Raw genomic sequence first — 5,713 nt, forward strand, 5'->3', positions numbered from 1 at the left:
GGGCCACTTCCTAACATCGTGTCGGAGTTTCTTTTGACCGGCGTAATGCAGCAACTCGATGTGGCATGGACATAACAAGTCGTTGGAAAAAAACCTGCTGTATTACTGAGGATTGCTGCCTGTATAGCCGTCCGTAATTGGAAAAATGTTTCCGGTGCAGGATTTTGTTCACCAACTGACCTCATTCATCCACCCCTGCCGTATTACACAATGTCTAGTAAGCACAGAGTGAACCTGAAATACAACAAAGTTTCAGAAGTTCTACAGGGATATTTTATGAGTATTTGGATATAAAGATCTTGAGGTCGATAAAGAGTAATTGCGTTTCGTCTGATTTCTTACTGCCATTCATCCTTGAACAGCACTGAAAATATCTGCAGAAACCAGCACAGTTTTAGCAAACAACGGTCATACGAGACACAGCTGGCCCTCTTTGTGCATGATACACAACAGGCTCTAGATACCGGCTCCCAGGTTGGTGTCATATTTCTCGACTTTCGAAAGGCGTTCGACTTAGTTCCGCACTATCGCCTGCTACAAAAAGTGCGCGCTTATGGTCTATCCGATGACATATGAGGCCCAAAAGAATGATACAAAGAATAATACTTCCGATGCAATAAATAGAATTATCCATCATCGTAATCCAATTGATACAAATCCTGTATGTAATCCCTGATATGTTCCCAAGTATGGAATTACTGATAATAAATCGCACCTCAGAATGATATTTGACCTCAAAGTAAAACATATCCTATAAATGCAGTTGCTATAACTAGTAATTCTTCGGTTGGATAGATAGTTTTCTAACAGACAGGGAGCAGTATGTCGTTCTGAACGGGGTGACTTCAACAGAAACAAGCGTAACTTCAGGTGTGCCCCAGGGCAGCCTAATAGGTACTCCGCTTTTTACGATTTATATAAACGATCTTGTTGATGGTACTGACAGCGGCCTGAGGCTGTTTGCCGATGATGCTGTAGTCTGCAGGAAAGTAGCGTCACATGAAAGTTGTGAACAAATCAATGAGGATTTGCAGAAAATAAATGCGTGGTGTAACGACTGGCAGTTGTCTCTCAATATTGTGTAGCCTACTGCGTATAACAAGGCGAAAATCCCCATTAATGTACGAGTACAAAATAAATGCCCAGTCTTTGGAAGCGGTACCGTCCGTCAAGTGTCTGGGTGTGACTATTTGAAATGATCTCAAATGGAATGATCAAATTACACAAGTAACGGGTAAGGCGAACTGTAGACTGCTGTTTATTGGTAGAATCCTGAAACGATGCAGTCCTTCAACAAAGGAAATAGCTTACAATACGTTAGTTCGTCCAGTCTTGGAGTATTGTTCGTCTGTATGGGACCCTTACCAAAAAATGGTTCAAATGGCTCTGAGCACTATGGGACTTAACATCTGTGGTCATTAGTCCCCTAGAACTTAGAATTACTTAAACCTAACCAACCTAAGGACATCACACACATCCATGCCCGAGGCAGGATTCGAACCTGCGACCGTAGGAGTCGCGCTGTTCCGGATTGAGCGCCTAGAGTCGCTAGACCACCGCGGCCGGCAGGACCCTTACCAGTTGGGTCTGATTCAAGAAATTGAGAAGGTCCAAAGAAGAGCGGCGAGATTCGTGACTGGTACATTTAGCCATCGCGAGAGCGTTACAAATCTCATAGAAAGTTTGAGGTGGGACACACTAGAAGATAGACGGCTCGCTAAGCAGAAGGGGCTGCTCACTAAATTCCGAAATCCGATCTTTACCGAGGATGTAGAGCTTATATTATTACCACCAATTTTCAAATCGCGCAATGATCACCATTCAAAGATAAGGGAAATAAGAGCTCGTACTGAGGCGTTCAGACTGAGGCGTAGCGCCTTTGCATCGCTCCTGTCAGTTGTTAGGACGATATCGTTATAGGCATGAGTCATCGACAGATATCACCAGCTGACATGGACCTGAGTTACAGAGCTGCACGTAGTTGTACTAGTAGGCGGCAGAGGTCAACAGTTGACGGACAGTGCTAGCAGTCTTAGTCAAAACCATGTTGTAAAGTTATGTTTGATTAATATTTAATTTATTTGCATGATTATAATTGTTTTATATGTGTAGTAATTAGCAGTGTGAGTTGTATGAGTGAAGAAGAACAGAAGTAAATGAAAATTGTTTTGTTTATTCACGAAGTACCAGTTAAACTATACAGGGGATTTACTATAATTAAATGTGCAGTCAGTTTATGGTACTAATAAGTCGTGAGTAGAACACAAATTAATCGGTAATTTCAGAAGGAGTAATTTTATATTTGATACTTTTCTAAATTTATTTATTTAGCAATTGTCATAGAAAGAAATGTTTTACTATGATTGGTCATTGAAGTAAAGCGCGGCTTAGAGCGGGATAATACTGCAACCTAATTTGCTGTTTGTGATATCAGCCAATCTATGGGAACAATGCCTTTGGTGTGATCTAGGGGGGTCGGGGCTGAGGGTTCGAAATAGTAACATCTCATTGAAACCATCTCCGACGAAAGTACTGTAAAATCGCGGAAAAATGCTAATTACGAGTTTGCGAAGTAGTACAGAGTGTATTTAAGTGAACAGTATAGCGGAAGTCGTGTGGAATTTCGGACGGAATATCAAAATTATTGCTTTTGACTGTTAGTTAAAACCGCGTGGGGTGTTGTGCGATCCAAGACTGGAACAGATATTACGTGTAGAGCAGAGTGCACAACATTTGAGAGAGCATTTTCATAACTTAACGATCCGGTGAACTCTATTAACTTCGGTAGCCGGTGTAAATACCATAAACCGGCTACGTGTGTGATTGTGGTGTGCGTGTGAACTTTACATTGTGTTGCCACTTAGTACGGACTTGACAGTATTAACTGTGATCTTTATCGTAAAAATACACCTGAAAATTTACATTGCCAAGTTAAAACTTTTATTTCAGTAGCTAGCCACATCCCGTTTACCGGACAATTCTATGTTTGTTGCGACCTGCAATAGACAGCAGTCGTCTAGTATTTTCTACTACAGATTTTAACTAGACAGATGAACGTTGCTGGACACTGGCAGGGCGGTAAAAGGTAACGTGCTGCGCCGCAAGACAGTCGTTTTTCCTCGTGCGATCCGCGAGTGGAACAGAGGGGGGGAAATATGATTTTGGCGCGTATTGTGCCCTCCTTTACACACCGCTTGGTGGCTAGCGGAGTATATATGTAGATGTAGATATTGCTAATGTCCGTGGTATGCTTGTGTTTCTTTTGGAAACAAATTTATTCTATCAATGGTGCTTGCTGTTGACAATAATGCCCATTCTCCTCTTTGCCCTCAGGCTTCCAGTCAGTACTGTGCATTTGTTTTTCTGGAAGTGTTAATTGTAGGTCAATTCCCAGTTTAGTAATTACAGAAGCACAAGTCACAGAAGGAGCAATACTTTGTTACAGACGGTAATGACCAGTAGTCTCACAAGAGCCATAAATAAGCTTTCATTTGATCAAAGGATAAACATTCGCTTGAAACAATGTGTGTTAACACATACAGGACTTACATCATGCCCACTACAGAAATTGCTGTGTTGTATGTTCTTTCCTCATCGAAGTGCAAATCTGGAGTTTCCATGAAGTAATTAAAGCTCAGTGAGGTGGCACACGTTGTGGCAAAGATGTATGCAATGTGGCCACTGTGGCTTTTGATGTTGAATTAACGGAATGTTAATACATCGAAAATAATGTAGCACATTTATTAGGTCTACAACTTTGCTTCCGTCGTTTTGCAATAGACGGCAGTTGCGGCAAGAGGGGTTCAGGTGGTAGGTCATATGTCTAATATAATGAGCTTAGGCATCCGTAAACATAATGCTATGAAAATATTAGTCGATTTGTGATTGCATCATAAGGTTATTCTCGATTAAGGACGTCAACTCTTAAAATGCTGGGTAAGACCAATGGTGAGGGAACTGTTAGTGGAAGAACGTGCAGAGAACATTTTCAACGCCTTAAGAACGAAGATTGATGTCGAAGACCGGCATGGCGGTGGAAGACAGAACGTTTTCGCAGCTACTGAAACGGACGAAGACAGCCACAGGACATAATTATCGAAACAGTTGATGCGTTCGAGCCCAGCACTAAAACACAAACGGCCACAATAGGGCGATAGACACGTAAAGGTAATTTTGCAGCAGGTCAGTGCTCGACTCCATGTCACAAAACCCGTCAAAATATACATGGAAAGCGCAGATCCGACGCAGCGTATCATACGGAATACGAATCGATTAATCAAGGCGTCTTCTCTGCCGGCGGACATGTACAGAGAAACCTGCGCAACACAGAAGCCCTACCACCTCGGCTGTGTGGATTACCCAAGATCCATAAGAACAAAGTTCCACTACGACCGATTGTTAGCGGTCCTGGCTCACCGACGTATAAACTGGCGTAACACTTGGCCCCTCTGCTCCAGCCACACTTGGGGAAGACCGACAAATACATAAAGGACTCAGGACATTTCATCGAGAAGTTGAAGAAACTGAAACTTGCACCAAACGACATCCTGGTCAGCTTTGATGTTGTTTCTTTGTTTACGAAAGTGCCATTTAGTGACGCTCTGGAGCACATCGGTTCCATGTTCCCGCAAGACATCAAACAGATCTTCCATGCATGTTTCACCACGAGCTATTTCACGTGGAATGGCGATTTCTACGAACGGCTTAGTCCAGTGGTGGCCAACTTCTTCATGGAACAATTCGAAGCACAGACACTGGACTTGGAGACTTGCAAACCTAAGGTGTGGTACAGATACGTCGATGATACTTTGTGGAGCCGTGGTGAAGAACAGCTCGGTGACTTCCTAAGACACTTGAACAGCCTCTATGCTAACATAAAATTTACCATGGAAGTAGAAAAGGATAAAAAACTGCCATTTCTAGATGTGCTGGTCACAAGGGATGGCGAATACCTGGGACACAGTGTTTATCGAAAGCCGACACACACGGACCGATACCTGCACAAACTATCAAACCACCACCCGAGACAGAAACGAGGCATTATTAATACGCTCGTAACGCGAGCAGGACGAATATGTGAGCCGCAGTATCTCAGGCGCGAAATGCAACACCTGGAAAGTATTCTGAGGAGCAATGGGGACTCCACAAATTATATTAGAGGTGTAACAGAGCCAAACACTCGGCGAAGTAAGAAATCAGAAAAAGAAATGTCGGGTATGGCCTTTTTGCCATACATTCCCAGAGTGACGGACAGAATATTGCGCAAACAGGTCGTAAAGACGATTTTAAAACTGACAAGGAAGATCAAAGAGTGTCTTAGAACGGCAAAGGAGAAAAGGGACCCATTTGTAATGTCGGAAATATACCGCATACCATGCACATGCATAAAAGTTTATGTCGGAATGACTGGACGAACAATCAATACCAGGATCAAAGAACATAAGCGACATTGCAGGTTGGGGCAGGTGGAGAAATCGGCCGTGGCAGAGCACGCACTGAGTGAGACCGACCACGTAATAAAATTCGCCGACACGGAAATTCTGGCTGTAGCGAAGCGCTACCAAACGCGCTTGTTTAGAGAAGCCGTAGAAATACAAAAACATGCGAACAGTTTCAAAAAGAAAGAGGAAAGCCTCACCGTAAACGAATCCTGGCTTCCGGTGCTGCAGCGAACGACAGTCGGAGGTAGCAAGAGGAGAACCGCACCGGAAAT

This window comes from Schistocerca piceifrons, chromosome 3 (assembly GCF_021461385.2).
Source record: "Schistocerca piceifrons isolate TAMUIC-IGC-003096 chromosome 3, iqSchPice1.1, whole genome shotgun sequence".
Classification (NCBI taxonomy): Eukaryota; Metazoa; Arthropoda; class Insecta; order Orthoptera; family Acrididae; genus Schistocerca; species Schistocerca piceifrons.